Here is a 19823-nt window from a genome sequence, read left to right as displayed (position 1 = left end):
GTTTATGGAGCAGATGGGAGGGGTGGACCCCTGGAGGTTTGGGAGGCCGAGGGCGAGGGAGTATTCCTTTTTCTCCCATGTCCACAGAGTCTATTCTAGAATTGACTTTTTTGTATTGAGCAGGGGACTGATCCCGAAAGTACGGGAAGTGGAGTACTCGGCCATAGCGGTCTCAGACCACGCGCCACACTGGGTAGATTTGGAAATGGGGGAGGTGCGAGACCAGCGTCCGCTGTGGCGCCTGGATGTGGGGTTGCTGGCGGATGAGGAGGTGTGTAAGAGGGTCCGGAAGAGCATTGAAAGATATCTGGACATTAATGACACGGGGGAGGTGCAGGTGGGGATGGTCTGGGAGGCCCTGAAGGCGGTGATCCGGGGGGAGCTGATCTCCATACGGGCACATAGGGAAAGGAGGGAGAGACAGGAGAGGGAGAGGCTGGTGGGGGAGCTTCTGGACGTGGATAGGAAATATGCGGAGGCACCAGAGGAGGGGCTGTTGGGGGAACGGCGCAGTTTGCAGGCTAAGTTTGACCTGTTGACCACCAGAAAGGCGGAGACACAGTGGAGAAGGGCGCAGGGCGCGATTTATGAGTATGGGGAGAAGGCGAGTAGGATGTTGGCACATCAGCTCCGCAAGCGGGATGCGGCTAGAGAAATTGGGGGAGTGAGGGAGAGGGGTGGGAGCGTAGTGCAGAAGGGGCCAGAAGTAAATGGGGTTTTCAGAGACTTCTATAAGGAGCTGTATCGGTCAGAGCCGCCGACGAGGGGAGGGGGGATGGAGGGCTTCTTGAACAAACTGAGGTTCCCCAAGGTCCAAGAGGAGCTGGTAGAGGGGCTGGGGGCGCAGATAGGGTTAGAGGAGCTAGTCAAGGGGATTGGGCATATGCAGTCGGGGAAGGCGCCGGGGCCAGACGGGTTCCCGGTGGAATTTTACAAAAAATATGCGGATCTGGTGGGCCCTGTGCTGGTGCGAGCCTTCAACGAGGCATGGGAGGGGGGGGGGGGGGGGGGGGGGGGGCTCTGCCCCCGACAATGTCGCAGGCACTGATCTCTCTGATCTTGAAGCGGGACAAGGACCCCGTGCAGTGTGGGTCATATAGGCCTATCTCGCTCCTGAATGTGGACGCCAAGCTGCTGGCAAAGATCCTGGCTACCAGGATAGAGGATTGTGTGCCAGGGGTGATACACGAGGACCAGACGGGTTTTGTGAAAGGGCGGCAGCTTAATACGAACGTGCGGAGACTGCTAAACGTCATCATGATGCCGGCAGTGGAGGGGGAGGCGGAGATGGTGGTGGCATTGGACGCGGAGAAAGCATTTGATAGGGTGGAGTGGAAGTACCTGTGGGAGACGCTGGAACGGTTTGGATTTGGGGAGGGATTTATTAAATGGGTGAAGCTGCTCTATTCGGCCCCGACGGCAAGTGTAGTGACGAATGGTAGGAGATCGGAGTATTTTGGGCTCCACCGGGGGACCAGACCAGCGGCCCCTTGTCCCCCCTGCTCTTCGCACTGGCAATTGAACCGTTGGCGATGGCACTGAGGGGCTCAGGGGGGTGGAGAGGGCTGACAAGGGGCGGGGAGGAGCACCGGGAATCGCTATACGCGGACGACCTGCTGCTATACGTGGCAGACCCAGAAGGGGGAATGCCGGAGGTGATGGAACTGCTAGCAGAATTCGGGGACTTTTCGGGGTACAAGCTAAACTTGGGTAAGAGTGAGGTATTTGTGATACACCCAGGGGACCAGGAAGAGGGAATCGGGAGACTCCCGTTGAAGAGAGCAGGAAAGAGTTTTAGATATTTAGGGGTGCAGGTGGCAAGGAACTGGGGGACTCTCCACAAGTTGAACTTCTCCAGGCTGGTGGAACAGATGGAGGAGGAATTTAAAAGGTGGGACATGGTGCCGCTGTCGCTGGCGGGCAGAGTGCAGTCCGTTAAAATGACGGTCCTCCCGAGGTTTTTGTTTTTATTTCAGTGCTTGCCCATCTTCCTCCCTAGGGCCTTTTTCAAAAAGGTGACGAGCAGCATCATGAGCTACGTGTGGGCGCACGGCACCCCAAGGGTGAGGAGGGTCTTCTTGGAGCGGAGTAGGGAGAGTGGAGGGCTGGCATTACCCAACCTTTCGGGGTATTACTGGGCGGCTAATGTATCGATGGTGCGCAAGTGGATGATGGAAGGGGAGGGGGCAGCTTGGAAACGAATGGAGAGGGCGTCCTGTGGCAACATAAGCCTGGGGGCCCTAGTAACGGCGCCATGTCCGCTCCCTCCCACGAGGTACACCACGAGCCCGGTGGTGGCGGCCACCCTCAAGATCTGGGGGCAGTGGAGGCGACACAGGGGGGAAGTGGGAGGTCTGATGGAGGCACCGTTAAGAGGGAACCATAGATTCATCCCGGGGAACATGGACGGGGGATTCCAGAGCTGGCACATGGTGGGTATCAGGCAGCTGAAGGATCTGTTTGTAGATGGGAGGTTTGCTGGGGTGAGGACAGATGTGTCAGGTGTTCGGGAGGTCCAGCGAACCATGTCCATATGTTTTGGGCATGTCCGGCACTGGAGGAGTTCTGGAAGGGGGTGGCAAGGACGGTGTCGAGGGTGGTGGGATCCAGGGTCAAACCAGGATGGGGACTAGCGATCTTTGGGGTTGGGGTGGAGCCGGGGGTACAGGAGGCGAGAGAGGCCGGAGTACTGGCCTTTGCGTCCCTAGTTGCGCGAAGAAGGATACTAATACAGTGGAAGGACGCGAGGCCTCCAAGCGTGGAAACTTGGATTAATGACATGGCAAGCTTTATTCAGTTGGAAAGGGTCAAATTCGCCCTGAGAGGGTCGGTACAAGGGTTCTTCAGGCGGTGGCAGCCTTTCCTCGACTTTTTGGCTCAAAGATAGGGTACAGAGGTCGCAGCAGCAGCAACCCGGGGGGGGGGGGGGGTGGGGGGGGAGGGAGGGGGGGGGGGGGTGGCAACAACGGGGGTGGTGGGTTATTTACGGTTGTAATGCGGGCAAATTTGTTCGCAGTTCATGTTTGATGTTGATTGTTGCTTTGTTTGTTTTTGGGGAGGGGGAGGGGGGGAGGGACAACGCGCGCGCGAGTTCGGGTGGGGGGGGGAAATTTGTTAAGAGGGAATATTTTGTAATATTCTATAGTTAGTTGGGGTAAATACTTTTATGTAAAAAATTTTTTCAATAAAAATTATTTAAAAAAAAAAAGGAGGTAGGCAGAAATCAGGAAATTATAGGCCAGTGAGTTTAACTTCGGTAATAGGGAAGATGCTGGAATCTATCATCAAGGAAGAAATTGCGAGGCATCTGGATAGAAATTGTCCCATTGGGCAGACGCAACATGGGTTCGTAAAAGGCAGGTCATGCCTAACTAATTTAGTGGAATTTTTTGAGGACATTACCAGTGCAGTAGATAACGGGGAGCCGATGGATGTGGTATATCTGGATTTCCAGAAAGCCTTTGACAAGGTGCCACACAAAAGGTTGCTGCATAAGATAAAGATGCATGGCATTAAGGGTAAAGTAGTAGCATGGATAGAGGATTGGTTAATTAATAGAGAGCAAAGAGTTGGGATAAATGGGTGTTTCTCTGGTTGGCAATCAGTAGCTAGTGGTGTCCCTCAGGGTTGGGCCCACAATTGTTCACAATTTACATTGATGATTTGGAGTTGGGGACCAAGGGCAATGTTTGCAGATGACACTAAGATGAGTGGTAAAGCGAAAAGTGCAGAGGATACTGGAAGTCTGCAGAGGGATTTGGATAGGTTAAGTGAATGGGCTCGGGTCTGGCAGATGGAATACAATGTTGACAAATGTGAGGTTATCCATTTTGGTAGGAATAACAGCAAACGGGATTATTATTTAAACGATAAAATATTAAAGCATGCCGCTGTTCAGAGAGACTTGGGTGTGCTAGTGCATGAGTCACAGAAGGTTGGTTTACAAGTGCAACAGGTGATTAAGAAGGCAAATGGAATTTTGTCCTTCATTGCTAGAGGGATGGAGTTTAAGACTAGGGAGGTTATGTTGCAATTGTATAAGGTGTTAGTGCGGCCACACCTGGAGTATTGTGTTCAGTTTTGGTCTCCTTACTTGAGAAAGGACGTACTGGCGCTGGAGGGTGTGCAGAGGAGATTCACTAGGTTAATCCCAGAGCTGAAGGGGTTGGATTATGAGGAGAGGTTGAGTAGACTGGGACTGTACTCGTTGGAATTTAGAAGGATGAGGGGGGATCTTATAGAAACATTTAAAATTATGAAGGGAATAGATAGGATAGATGCGGGCAGGTTGTTTCCACTGGCGGGTGACAGCAGAACTAGGGGGCATAGCCTCAAAATAAGGGGAAGTAGATTTAGAACTGAGTTTAGGAGGAACTTCTTCACCCAAAGGGTTGTGAATCTATGGAATTCCTTGCCCAGTGAAGCAGTTGAGGCTCCTTCATTACATGTTTTTAAGGTAAAGATAGATAGTTTTTTGAAGAATAAAGGGATTAAGGGTTATGGTGTTCGGGCCGGAAAGTGGAGCTGAGTCCACAAAAGATCAGCCATGGTCTAATTGAATGGCGGAGCAGGCTCGAGGGGCCAGATGGCCTACTCCTGCTCCTAGTTCTTATGTTCTTAGTGCACGAGTATGGGGAGAAGGCCAGTTGGCTGGTCAGCTAAGGCAGCAGATGGCTTCCCGGGAGATTGTACGGATTCAGGAATCGAGTGGCAGGTTAATGTCGGGGAGGAAAGCTAATGGCATGCTGGCTTTCATAGTGAGGATTTGAGTATCAGAGTAGGGATGTCTTGCTGCAGTTGTACAGGTGAGGCTGCACCGTGAAAATTATGTGCAGTTTTGGTCTCCTAGTTTAGGAAGGACAATCTTTCTATTGAGTGTCCAGCGAAGGTTCACCAGACTAATTCCGGGGATAACAGGACTGGCGTATGACAAAAGACTTGATCGACTGGGCTTGTACTCACTGGAGTTCAGAAGAATAAGAGGGGATCTTATAGAAACATATAACATCCTGATTGGACTGGGCAGGCTAGATGTGGGAAGAATGTTCCTGATGTTGGGGATGCCTGGAACTAGGGGTTACAGCCCAACAATAGGGCAGCACGGTAGCATGGTGGTTAGCATAAATGCTTCACAGCTCCAGGGTCCCAGGTTCGATTCCCGGCTGGGTCACTGTCTGTGCGGAGTCTACACGTCCTCCCCGTGTGTGCGTGGGTTTCCTCCGGGTGCTCCGGTTTCCTCCCACAGTCCAAAGATGTGCGGGTTAGGTGTATTGGCCATGCTAAATTGCCCGTAGTGTCCTAATAGTAAGGTTAAGGGGGGAGTTGTTGGGTTATGGGTATAGGGTGGATACGTGGGTTTGAGTAGGGTGATCATTGCTCGGCACAACATCGAGGGCCGAAGGGCCTGTTCTGTGCTGTACTGTTCTATGTTCTAATAAGGGGTAAGCCATTCAGGACTGAGATGACAAAGAACTTCTCTCAGAGTTGTGAACTTTTGGAATTCTCTACCACAGAAAGCTGTTGGGGCTAGTTTGTTGGATATATTCAAGAGGGAGCTGGACATGGCCCTTGAGGCTAAAGGGGTATGGAGAGAAAGCGGGAGTGGGATACTAAATTTAATAATCACTTATTGTCACAAGTAGGCGTCAATGAAGTTACTGTGAAAAGTCCCTCGTCGCCACATTCCGGCGACTGTTCGGGGAGGCCAGTACGCGAATTGAATCCGCGCTGCTGGCATTGTTCTGCATTGCAAGCCAGCTACTTAGCCCACTGTACTAAACGAGCTGATCAACTGGTACCGCTGCTGATGGAGATGTTTGAGGACTCGATGGCTTGGGGGTCTCTTCCAGAGATGATTATGATGATGATGCAAGCATCCATTTTGTTTCTGCTGAAGAAGGATAAGGACCCAGTGGAGTGTGAATGCGGGTGGCCCGGGATTGGGCCCGGCTTTGAAAATTGAATTTTCTGAGCCTGCTGAAAGTAGACGTCCAGAGCTGGGACAGCCTCCCTCTGTCCTTGGCTGGCAGAATTCAGTCAGTGAAGATGAATGGCCTGCTGCATTTTCTATCGTTATTTCAGTGTTTGCTATTTTTTTTCAACCAGAATCCTTTTTTTAGGGGAGTGGAGAAATTGATTTTGACGTTTATTTGGGCAGGAAAAGTAGCCAGGATCAGTTGGGGGCAGGCTTGTTCTGATATATTATTGGGCGGAGAATGCAGAGAAGCTGCTGGGTCGGTGTGGGGATCAGGTTGCTTTATGGGTGCAAATGGAGTGGGACTCGTGCAGGGGGTCGTAGTTAAGGGCTTTGGTGATGGCTTCTTTACTTATTCTCTGAGGAAGTACTCCGGGAATCTGGTGGTGGCCTCCACATTGGAGATATGTAGACAGTTTAAGCAGCACTTCAAATTGGGGATGGTGTCGAAGTTGGTGACGGTTTGTGTGAACCACGTGTTTGAGCCGGAGAGGTTAGATGCCAGGTTTATGGGATGGGAGGAGAAGGGGTTCACTGTGATGAAGGATTTGATGGCGGAGGTGCAATTTGCAAGCTTCAAGGAGTTGGCGAAATTTGGACTTTGCCCTGTACATTTAGAAATTTACAGGTGCGTGACTTCGCGAAGATCTTTCCGACGTTCCGGATGGTTCCCCTTTCCTCGTTAATGGAGAGGGTTTTGGCACTGGCAGGGACGGATAAAGAGTATCTCGGGATTTATTGGAGGCTTTGAGCGGAGGAGGCAGCATCGTCATGTGTGAGGTTAGGGCTGATACCGTTGAAGGTAGTGCACAGGGCCCATTTGATCAAATCCAGGATGAGCAGGCTATTTAGGGGGTGGAGGATGAGCTTGAGCACTGTGGGAGGGGCCTTCTTATGAAATTTTATCTTGAGAAAGTTGACTATACCGAGGGGCACAATTGAAGGGTTCTACTGAAGATGGCAGCCGTTTATTTTTTACTTTAAATAGCTGGTCACCGTTAGTAGTTGCGTTCGGGGGGGGGGGGGGGGGGGGGGGGAAAGAGTTTGTTATCACTTGTTATTGTTTTGGTTATGTATAAAATCGGAAAAGTTGAATAAAAATATTTTTTTTAAAAACAGAATGGCGTTATCATTTACTATGAACTTTCTGGAGTGGGAAGATCTCTCTAGGTGATTGCAACAATTAACGGTCGCACATTAGGTGGCTCCTGTCCAAGGTTGTACTTTTTGGTCCTATCCGCCTGTTTTGCAGGGTCTTACACAGTGGTAAACAAAAGAACAGTGAAAGCCAGTGAATCTCCTTCGGCAGGGAATGTCTAAGCCCTACCGAAGTGTAACTAATAAATGGCAACAGTCAGACCAGGAAGATTCTCAAGGTGCGGCAGGGGAAACGATAGCAGAGAGCTCTGTGGCGTCACAATGGTGAACGGAGCAAGCTAAATTCCAGCAGCAGAGGTAGGAGGCCTTTAAATACTTGGATAAGGTGGCAGAGCTGATCCGGGCTGTCCTAGAGCGGGAGGAGCAGAGGCTGGAGGTTGTCGCTCCAGAAGGTGGAGTAGTCGGTGGCCGACCATGAGGACCGTTTGGCCTCATTGGAAGCTGAAACGCTGACGATAGTGGAGGGCCAGAAGAAATTGTGGGAGGTGAATGACTTGGAGAATCGCTTGAGGCAGAAACTCCAGATCATGAAGCTGCCTGAAGGGATCGAGGGGGTGCAGGCCACAAAATACATGGCTCGAATGTCTGAGAAGCTGGTGGGGGGTGTCTTTGACTGAACTGAGGTGGATTGGGCGCACAGGTCATTGAGGAGGCAGCCAAAAATGAGAGCTGCCAAGGAACATCGTTGTGTGGTGACACTGCTAATTGGACAAGGAGAAGATCCTGTGCTGGGCGAAGGAGACGAGAAAGTATACCTGGGAAGGTCATGTGGTTCGCATCTACCAGGTGGGAGCAAAGTTGGCCAATTGGCAGGCTGGGCTCAATAGGGTTAAGGCGGCCCTATTCAGGAAGAAAGTGCAGTTTTGGGGTGCTGTATCCTGCTCGTTTTTGGGTCGTCTATGAGGGACAGGAACATTATTTTGATACACCAGAGGTGGCAAGTAAGTTCCTAAGGGACCATGGATTACAGGACTTGAGAATGTTGGAATTTGGGTGGATACACCTGTGAAACGGATTAGAGGTGCTATACTCATGGCAGATTGGTACAAAAGGTGAAGTCACACAGGATCAGAGGTGAGGTGGCAAGATGGATACAGAACTGGCTCGATCACAGAAGGCAAAGGGTATCAGTGGAAGAGTGTTTTTCTGAATGGAAGGTTGGGACTGGTGGTGTTCCACAGGGATCGGTGCTGAGGCCTCTGTTGTTTGTAGTGTACATGAACTATTTGGAGGAAAATGTAGCTGGTCTGATTGGTAAGTTCACGGATGACACCAAGGTTGGTGGAGTGGCAGATAGTGTTGAGGATTGTCAGAGGATACAGCAGGGCATAGATAGGTTGGAGACTTGGGCAGAGAACTCGCAAGTGGAAAGCTTCAGTTCTGGGGTGAAAGAGAGTTTATAGAGTAGTTCAGATGAGGAACAGAAATCCAATCTGAGCTTTGATATGACAAGGGTGTTTGCATAGTCGCCACATTAATTGAAGATAGAATTGAGAGATATTTTACCTTGCTTGGAAAGGTGGCAACAAAGTTAAATTGACAAAAGGACACATGGATTCTCATTTTGCAAAGCATTTTGGTTAGGAAGATGATGGATGAGCATTTTGCAGTTTTAAAATAAAAATCCTCAGATTGATGTAGTTAAAATGGGGGATTTAATGCTTACAAACATAAGCCTAATGCATACCAGCTGAAATGTCAGACTTTAAAAGACTGAATAAAGCATTTGTAAAATGTGCTCGGGAGAAAGAATGATTATGGGAGTGATGATTTCGGCCATTGAATCGCAATCAATTTTGAGGATAGGGGAAACCTGGAAGAATTTTGAAATAGCATTAGCAATTAGGTCACACATGGAAAGCAGTAGAGTTTAGGATACAGGAAGCAGTTGTTCTGGCTGATTGGTATAAAAATCACCGACGGCTAGGGGGCAAACTCACAGAGAAGCTGCAGGAATAGAAAAAAAATTAGCTTCAGGGGTGGCATGGCGGCACAGTGGTTAGTGCTGAGGACCCTCGTTTGATCCAGGCCCCAGGTCACTGTTCGTGTGGAGTTTGTACATTGTTCCTATGCCTGCGTGGGTCTCACCCACACAACCCAAACGATGTACAAGGCAGGTGAATTGCCCGTCAATTGGAAAAAAGAATTGGATACTCCAAATTTTTAAAAAAAGAATGTAGCTTTAGAAGGCCAGTCAAGAGAAATGATAGTTCTGAGGATAAAAGTGGTGATAAAGGAATTGGTATGTTTTCATTGCTGCAAGACAGTGCATGAAAAAGCAAATTTTTGGAAGCAGAATGCCAGTGAAAAGGATACCAAAGGAGTCTTTGGGAAAGCTGCACCAGTAAGGGGATGGTAAAAGCATAGCAATAGTACAATTGAAAAGTGTTTCCTTGAAACCTAACAGAAAGGGGGATTTGGCTTGGGATAGTGAAGCTTCTTTAAATACTGAAGTGAGGCAGGTTGTTGAAGGTTATAGAGATTTTGTCTTGGAGAGAAGTGTCCCCATACTCCCAACAAATCAAGTAAACAAATTAATATTAAGATACTGGGGCTGATCAGTCATTGAGGGTGGCCGATATAATTTGTGTTCCAGATAGTTTGATGAAGGAAAATGTGTTAATAGGGGGTATTCATGGGATTTATGAACTGTTCTTTAGTGTAAAGTCAATTTGAGAAGTGACTTAGCAAACCGAATTGTTACTGTACAATTGTTCCTCGTTTACCTATTGAAGAGGTAGGCTTTGTACTAGGTAATGATTTGGCCAGTGCAGATAGTAAAATGGCACTGACTGCGTTGCAGCAGTTGCCTGATTTTGATGATCTGGCCAAACTCCCCCAAAATTACCAGCCAAACAGGAGAAACATATTGCTGATAATGAACAGTTGAAGGAATGGCTGATTTGTGTAGAATACCAACTTTCAAAATGGTTTGCTAATGAAAAACGACAACTAGTGAGATCAGTCATAGGCAGAACACTTGAATGAGGAATTGAAATGTGTAACTGATAAACTTGTGGAAGCAAATTCAGCCAAGATAAATTTTAAGATTTTAAATTAAAATTTCACATATCAGAGGTCAAGTATCGTGAAAAACATATTGAACAGGAAAGGGAATTACTGACAAACTGTTGGAACTTCATTATGAAAAGAGCAATGAAATTCTTGAACTCTGATGTGCAGTACGTCTGAGCAGGTCCAGACTTCAAAAGCAGCTGCGGAAAAATTTAAGAATAATCTAATGAGTAACAAAAAAAACTCTTCAGGAGCAGCGACCATGGAAGAAAGATTCTGAAATGAACTGAATGTCCATGTGAAGTTGTTAAAGCACGTAGAAGGATACTGCAGATGACTATGAAATAAAGTCAACTGAATTCCCCAGAGCAGTTTTTGGAGTGAATGAAATGATTAAGATTCTTGGAAAAGAATGTTAGAGGAAAGAGAGTGAATATATATTTGGATAAAATCGTGAAAGCAGAGACGAAGGGTAAAAGGGGCTGGTTTAGCTCAGGGCTAAATAGCTGGTTTTTAAAGCAGACCAAGGCAGGCCAGCAGCACGGTTCAATTCCTGGACCAGCCTCCCCGAGCAGGTGCCGGAATGTGGTGACTAGGGACATTTGACAGTAATTTCATTTGAAGCTTACTTGTGACACTAAGCGATTTTCATTTCATTTTTAATTTTGAAGCCTAAATGAGAAGAATATGAACGTGTGTAGAAGGCTGTGGCACATATCTTGGATAAACAAGAAAATGATTTGAGCAATGAGAGGAAAACTCACTTGGTGCAGGTTTATTCAGCTGACCAAAATAATTAAACACCATGTTATGAAGTGAGTGAAAAAGATTATTTTCAAGCTGGTTGTCAGTCAGACAAAAAAGCTTTCTGCAGCAAACTTAAATGACCCATTGATGGTGGCGCTTAGCACTGCTGCCTCAAGGCACCGAAGACCACCCAGGTTCGATCCTGGCCCTGGGACACAGTCCATGTGGTGTTTGCACATTCTCCCCGTGTCTGCGTGTGCCTCAGTCTCACAACCCAAAGATGTGCAACGTAGGTGGACTTGTCATGCTACATTGCCTCTTAATTGGAAAAAAAAGAATTGGGTACTCTTAAGTTTACTATTTAAAAAAAACGAAATGATCCATTGAAGGCATGTTGCTATTAATGAAGAGTGAGAAATTTCATGTTGTGATCTTGGACCAGACCCCAAAGCTTTTGGAAAGATCCAGTTAGAGATCAATTACTTTTGTCTACTTTAAACAGAGTTAGAGATTCAAAACACTTGCTAAAAGACTAAAGCCACAAGATTTCACGGATTTTGAACAAACAAAAATAAACTTTACAACGTCAGAGAGGTAAAACAATTTCCATCTTATGAATTAACAGGCAAACTGTGTGGTCCAACAACACACAGAATGAAAGTCGTCATAGTACCCAAGGACCATAGGCTGCTCTCCCATTTTGAGGGAAAACTGACTGGTGGTGATTTAACCCAAAGGTCACCATACCTCAGGTGAAGGGCCTTCATGGATAACCTTTGCCAGTACAGGAATTGAACCTGCACTGTTGGCATCGCTCTGCATCATGGGCGGGATTCTTCAACCCCTACCGCCGGGTCGGAGAATCGCCGGGGGGGGGGGGGGCAGCGTGAATCCCGCCCCCACCGGCCACCGAATTCTCCGGCACCAGAGCCCCCCTGGCGATTCTCCGACCTGCAATTGGCCGAAGTCAGGCCCGTTCTTTGCCAGTCCTGCCCGCGGTGCGGGTGGGCTCCGGGTCCTTTGGTTGGGGGGCGCGGGGCGAACTGGCCCCGGGGGGTGCCCCCACGGTGGCCTGGCCTGCGATCGTGGGCCACCAATCCGTGGGCGGGCCTGTGCCGTGGGGGCACTCTTTTCCTACGCGCCGGCCATGTCAGCCTCCGCGATGGCCGACGTGTAGGTGAACCCCCCCCCCCCCCCCCGTGTATGCACGGGGATGACACCAGCTGACGCTCCCACGCACGCGCGCGAGTCCCTTCGGCCCTGGCTGGCGCGGCGCCAAAGGCCTTCCACGCCGGCCGGCGGGGCACAAACCACTCCAGCGCCGGCCTAGCCCCTGGAGGTGCGGAGGATTCCGCACCTTTGGGGCGGGCCGATGCCGGAGTGCTTCACGCCACTCCGTCCCGCCGGGACCAAACCACCCTGCCGGGTACGGGAAAATCGTCCAGCCAACTGAGCTAACCAACCCCCAATGGTTCAAGTCAGTTCCATAACATAGAACATAGAACGATACAGCGCAGTACAGGCCCTTCGGCCCTCGATGTTGCACCGACATGGAAAAAAAAAACTAAAGGCCATCTAACCTACACTATGCCCTTATCATCCATATGCTTATCCAATAAACTTTTAAATGCCCTCAATGTTGGCGAGTTCACTACTGTTGCAGGTAGGGCATTCCACGGCCTCACCACTCTTTGCGTAAAAAACCCACCTCTGACCTCTGTCCTATATCTATTACCCCTCAATTTAAGTCTATGTCCCCTCGTGCTAGCCACCCCCATCCGCGGGAGAAGGCTCTCGCTGTCCACCCTATCTAACCCTCTGATCATTTTGTATGCCTCTATTAAGTCACCTCTTAACCTTCTTCTCTCTAACGAAAACAACCTCAAGTCCATCAGCCTTTCCTCATAAGATTTTCCCTCCATACCAGGCAACATCCTGGTAAATCTCCTCTGCACCCGTTCCAAAGCTTCCACGTCCTTCCTATAATGAGGCGACCAGAACTGTACGCAATACTCCAAATGCGGCCGAACTAGAGTTTTGTACAACTGCAACATGACCTCATGGCTCCGGAACTCAATCCCTCTACCAATAAAGGCCAACACACCATAGGCCTTCTTCACAACCCTATCAACCTGGGTGGCAACTTTCAGGGATCTATGTACATGGACACCGAGATCCCTCTGCTCATCCACACTACCAAGAATTTTACCATTAGCCAAATATTCTGCATTCCTGTTATTCTTTCCAAAGTGAATCACCTCACACTTCTCCACATTAAACTCCATTTGCCACCTCTCAGCCCAGCTCTGCAGCTTATCTATGTCCCTCTGTAACCTGCAACATCCTTCCGCACTGTCTACAACTCCACCGACTTTAGTGTCGTCTGCAAATTTACTCACCCATCCTTCTGCGCCCTCCTCCAGGTCATTTATAAAATTGACAAACAGCAACGGCCCCAGAACAGATCCTTGTGGTACGCCACTCGTAACTGAACTCCATTCTGAACATTTCCCATCAACTACCACTCTCTGTCTTCTTTCAACTAGCCAATTTCTGATCCACATCTCTAAATCACCCTCAATCCCCAGCCTCCGTATTTTCTGCAATAGCCGACCGTGGGGAACCTTATCAAACGCTTTACTGAAATCCATATACACCACATCAACTGCTCTACCCTCGTCTACCTGTTCAGTCACCTTCTCAAAGAACTCGATAAGGTTTGTGAGGCATGACCTACCCTTCACAAAACCATGCTGACTATCCCTAATCATATTATTCCTATCTAGATGATTATAAATCGTATCTTTTATAATCCTCTCCAAGACTTTACCCACCACAGACGTTAGGCTCACCGGCCTATAGTTACCGGGGTTATCTCTACTCACCTTCTTGAACAAAGGGACCACATTTGCTATCCTCCAGTCCTCTGGCACTATTCCTGTAGCCAATGATGACCTAAAAATCAAAGCCAAAGGCTCAGCAATCTCTTCCCTGGCTTCCCAGAGAATCCTAGGATAAATCCCATCCGGCCCCGGGGACTTATCTATTTTCACCTTGTCCAGAATTGCCAACACTTCTTCCCTACGCACCTCAATGCCATCTATTCTAATAGCCTGGGTCTCAGCATTCTCCTCCACAATATTATCTTTTTCTTGAGTGAATACTGACGAAAAGTATTCATTTAGTATCTCGCTTATCTCCTCAGTCTCCACACACAACTTCCCACCACTGTCCTTGACTGGCCCTACTCTTACCCTAGTCATTCTTTTATTCCTGACATACCTATAGAAAGCTTTTGGGTTTTCCTTGATCCTACCTGCCAAAGACTTCTCATGTCCCCTCCTTGCTCGTCTCAGCTCTCTCTTTAGATCCTTCCTCGCTTCCTTGTAACTATCAAGCGCCCCAACTGAAACTTCATGCCTCATCTTCACATAGGCCTCCTTCTTCCTCTTAACAAGAGATTCCACTTCTTTGGTAAACCACGGTTCCCTCGCTCGACCCCTTCCTCCCTGCCTGACTGGTACGTACTTATCAAGAACATGCAATAGCTGTTCCTTGAACAAGCTCCACATATCCAGTGTGCCCAACCCTTGCAGCCTACTTCTCCAACCAACACATCCTAAGTCATGTCTAATGGCATCATAATTGCCCTTCCCCCAGCTATAACTCTTGCCCTGCGGGGTATACTTATCCCTTTCCATCACTAACGTAAAGGTCACCGAATTGTGGTCACTGTTTCCAAAGTGCTCACCTACCTCCAGATCTAACACCTGGCCTGGTTCATTACCCAAAACCAAATCCAATGTGGCCTCGCCTCTTGTTGGCCTGTCAACATATTGTGTCAGGAAACCCTCCTGCACACATTGTACAAAGAACGACCCATCTAATGTATTTGAACTATATCTTTTCCAGTCAATATTTGGAAAGTTAAAGTCTCCCATAACAACTACCCTGTTACTTTCGCTCTTTTCCAGAATCATCTTCGCCATCCTTTCCTCTACATCCCTAGAACTATTAGGTGGCCTATAGAAAACTCCCAACAGGGTGACCTCTCCTTTCCTGTTTCTAACCTCAGCCCATACTACCTCGGAAGAAGAGTCCCCATCTAGCATCCTTTCCGCCACCGTAATACTGTCCTTGACTAGCAGCGCCACACCTCCCCCTCTTTTGCCCCCTTCTCTGAGCTTACTAAAACACCTAAACCCCGGAACCTGCAACAACCATTCCTGTCCCTGCTCTATCCATGTCTCTGAAATGGCCACAACGTCGAAGTCCCAGGTACCCACCCATGCTGCCAGTTCCCCTACCTTATTTCGTATACTCCTGGCATTGAAGTAGACACACTTCAAACCACCTACCTGAACACTGGCACCCTCCTGCGAAGTCAAATCTGTGCTCCTGACCTCTATACTCTCAATCTCCCGTACCCCAAAACTACAATCCAGGTTCCCATGCCCCTGCTGAATTAGTTTAAACCCCCCCAAAGAGCACTAACAAATCTCCCCCCCAGGATATTGGTGCCCCTCAGGTTCAGATGTAGACCATCCTGTCTATAGAGGTCCCACCTTCCCCAGAAAGAGCCCCAGTTATCCAGAAATCTGAATCCCTCCCGCCTGCACCATCCCTGTAGCCACGTGTTTAATTGCTCTCTCTCCCTATTCCTCATCTTACTATCACGTGGCACGGGCAACAACCCAGAGATAACAACTCTGTTTGTTCTCGCTCTGAGCTTCCATCCTAGCTCCCTAAAGGCCTGCCTGACATCCTTGTCCCCTTTCCTACCTATGTCGTTAGTGCCAATGTGGACTACGACTTGGGGCTGCTCCCCCTCTCCCTTAAGGACCCGGAAAACACGATCCGAGACATCACTTACCCTTGCACCTGGGAGGCAACATACCAAACGTGAGTCTCTCGCTCCCACAAAATCTCCTATCTGTGCCCCTGACTATTGAGTCCCCAATTACTAATGTTCTACTCCTTTGCCCCCTTCCCTTCTGAGCAACAGGGACAGACTCCGTGCCAGAGGCCCGTACCCCATGGCTTACCCCTGGTAAGTCCCCCCCCCACAAGTATCCAAAACGGTATACTTGTTACTCAGGGGAACGACCGCAGGGGGTCCCTGCACTGACTGCTTCTTCCCAGTCCCTCTTACAGTTACCCATCTATCTCCAGTCTTTGGTGTAACTACTTCCCTGAAGCTCCTATCTATGACCCCCTCTGCCTCCCGAATGATCCGAAGTTCATCCAGCTCAAGCTCCAGGTCCCTAACACAGTTTTTGAGGAGCTGGAGTTGGGTGCACTTCCCACAGATGAAATCAGCAGGGACAAGAATGAGAATTTTAAAATTAAGGTGTTGGTTCCTGTTCAAGCTATGAGGTCATTGAGATAAACTTCCAACCATACACTCATGCAATAACTAAGACGGCTTACTTTCTTCATAACATGGCCCAACTTTGCCTGTCTTAGTTGTACTGATGCTGGAACCCTCATTCATGCCAGTTACCTCTGAACTTGATTATTAATTACAATGCCAGCTCATCTTGGGGTCAGATATAATAGCAATGTTGCCAACAGGCTGACTTAATCTTGTACTGTTGCCAGAAAGACAGGTGGAGTCGAGAGCGAGGGAACAGCCTGAAGCTGGGCCTGAAAACAATGGCTTCGGTCTTTCCAATACTTAATTGGAGTAAATTTCTGCTCATCCAGTACTGGATGCAGATAAACAGCTTACTAATTTAGCAAATGTGGAAGTCAAAAGAGGTGATGATGATGTAAAGCTGACGCCCACATTATGAAAATTAATGCTGTGCTTTTGGATAATGTGGCTGAGGCAGCATGTAGACGAGAAACGAGTGTGGGAAAACAAGGATAGATCCTCTGGGGAGACAACAGGTAATGTTGCGCCAAAGCCATTGTAAGTGAGATTTTGCATAATTACATAAGAACAAGGAGCAGGAGTAGGCCATCTGGCCCCTCGAGCCTGCTCCGCCATTCAATGAGATCATGGCTGATCTTTTGTGGACTCAGCTCCACTTTCCGGCCCGAACACCATAACCCTTAATCCCTTTATTCTTCAAAAAACTATCTATCTTTACCTTAAAAACATGTAATGAAGGAGCCTCTACTGCTTCACTGGGCAAGGAATTCCATAGATTCACAACCCTTTGGGTGAAGAAGTTCCTCCTAAACATATATGAGAATAGAATCATTTGACAACAGCCCCACCCAGCTGGATGCCAGTGAAGAGGCATTTGGAGGATGATGGTGTGGTCAATCACATCAGAGGCTGCAGACAGGTCGGGTACAATGGGAATGGTTAGCTTACCTTTGACACAGTCAGATAAGTGTTATTTGTGACTTTGATAAGAGCTGATTTGGTACAGTGGCAAGGGCAGAAACCTGATTAGAACTAGAATGGGCTCAAACATTTAGTTCCAGAAAAGATAGGTACATAGAGAGGCATTCCAAGGTCGCTGCAGAAATTGAGTGGCAGTTTTAACAGGAGAGGAACAATATCAGCTAGCATGGGGACCACGTGGGAAGATTAGCAGTGTAGCGGGGATACAGAAAAGAGAGCAAGGGGTGAATCTTATGGACAGGATGATCTCAAAGACAGATGAGGGAAGATAAGAGATGGGAGGGGCAGTTTAGTGTTAATGTCACCAGACTAGCAATCCAGAGGCCCAGGCTAATGCTCTGTGGGCACGGGTATATAAATTTACTTAATAAATCTAGAATGAAAAAACTAATCCATTGAGGATACCCTCCATCATGTGTGGCACCACTATCGTTCTAAATGGGGTAGAGGTTGAACAAGGTTTGACCTGTCAAACCGGACCTCTGCAATGTCATCAGGGATGCCAAAAGACAATATCTGACCAAGCGAGAGTCATAGACTAACGTTACGGACTCTCGTCGGTTGTGGCAAGACTTTAACAACATAACGGGTTACAAAGTGAAGCAGAGTAGAATCTCCGGCAGCAGCGCACCCCTCCCCAATGAACTCAATGCATTCTATGCAGGAAACCATCAAACCGTTATCAACTGCCCCAGCAGCCTCGGACACACCCATACCTACCGTCACAGCTTCCAAAGTCAGATCGGCCTTCTTGAAAGTGAGCCCTCGGAGAGCGACGGGGCCCCTGGTTGTGCGCTCGGATCCTGCTCAGACCAGCTGCCGGATGTGTTCGTGGACATCTTCCTACTCCGTTCCGAGTTCCCCACCTGCTTCAACAATACCACCATCATACCGGTGCCAAAGAACCAAAGTGCCTCAACGACTATCATCTTGTGGCCTTGACATCGATCATTATAAAGTGCTTCGAGAGCTTGGTCATGAGGCACATCAACTCCAAACTCCCAGAATGCTTAGATCCACTGCAATTCAAACACCAAATTAACCGGTCCACACCAATGCCACCTCCTTGGCCCCACACGCATCCCTGGAGCATCTCGACAGCAAGGACTCCTACGTCAGACTCCTATTCATTGACTACAGCTCCACCGTTAACACCATAATCCCAGCCAAGCTCATATCAAAGCTCCAAAATCTAGGACTTGGCTCCTCCCTCTGCAACTGGATCCTCGAGTTTCTGACCCATAGACCACAATCAGTCAGGATAAACAACACTTCCTCCACGATAGTCCTCAATATCGGGGCCCTGCAAGACAGCGTACTTCGGCCCATACTATACTCTCTATGCACACATGACCGTGTGGCAAAATGTGTCTCCATCCAAAAGTTTGCTCATGACACGGCCATAGTGGGTCGGATCTCGAACAACGATGAGTCATGAGTACAGGAGGGAGATAGAGAACCTAGTAACTTATTCACTCTTCCAACTTCTTCCATTGGGCAGGAGATACAAAAGTCTGAGAACACGCACTAACAGATTCAAAAACAGTTTCTTCACCGTTGTTACCAGACTCCTAAATGACCCTCTGATGGACTGATCTGATCTCTTCACACATCTCTACTGAGTAGTACTGCACTCCTGTATGCTTCACCTGATGCCTGTGTCTATGTATTTACATTGTGCATTTATGTATGGAATGATCCGTCTGGACTGTACTCAGAACAATACTTTTCATTGTACCTCGGTACACGTGCCAATAAACAAATCCAATCCAACAGATCTAGCAACTCAAAAAAATAGGGACCATGAAACCAGTGTAAAAGCCATCTGGCTCTTTAAGCCATTTAGGAAAAGAAATCCAGAACCATAAAAATGTTCACTCTTAAATGCCTGCTGAATCAAAACCAGTGATTCTCCAAAAAGGTATGAAACCAGATGGATCATCTGGCATTGACATAGGTATCGGAGACGACAATGGCAAACCTATCCGTCGATCCTTAGTCCTCCTTACTAACATCTGCTGCCACTGCGCCAAAATTGAGAGAGCTGTCTCATAGACTCGTCAAGCAACAACCTAACATAGTCATACCTTGCAGACAATGTCCCAGACAACACCATAACTATCCCTCTGTATGTCCAGTCCCACCGACAAGATAGACCCAACATAAGTGGCAGCACAGTGGTACAGTCATGGGGGGGGGGGGGGGGGGGGGTGGAATTGCCCTGGAAGTTCTCAATATCAACTCTGGACCTCAACATCTCATTGCATCAGGTCAAACATTGAACACCACTTGGAAGGAAGCAGAGGGTGACGCAAAATGTACTTTGGGTGACAGACCTCACTGTCCATCACCAAGAGTGGCTAGGCAGCATCATTACTGACACAGTTGGCAGAGTCTTAAAGGACACACCTTCGAGATTGGGTCTGTGGCAAGTGATGAGGGAACCAAGAGGGGAAAAAAAACCCTACTTAATTGTCAATTTACCTGCAGCAGGTATATCTGTCCATGAAAATATTGAAAAGAATGACCATCGCACAGACCTTGTGCAGACAAGTTCTGTCTTCCACTGAG

The sequence above is a fragment of the Scyliorhinus canicula genome, chromosome 3, assembly GCF_902713615.1.
Source record: "Scyliorhinus canicula chromosome 3, sScyCan1.1, whole genome shotgun sequence".
Classification (NCBI taxonomy): domain Eukaryota; kingdom Metazoa; phylum Chordata; class Chondrichthyes; order Carcharhiniformes; family Scyliorhinidae; genus Scyliorhinus; species Scyliorhinus canicula.
This window is presented reverse-complemented; position numbering follows the sequence as displayed.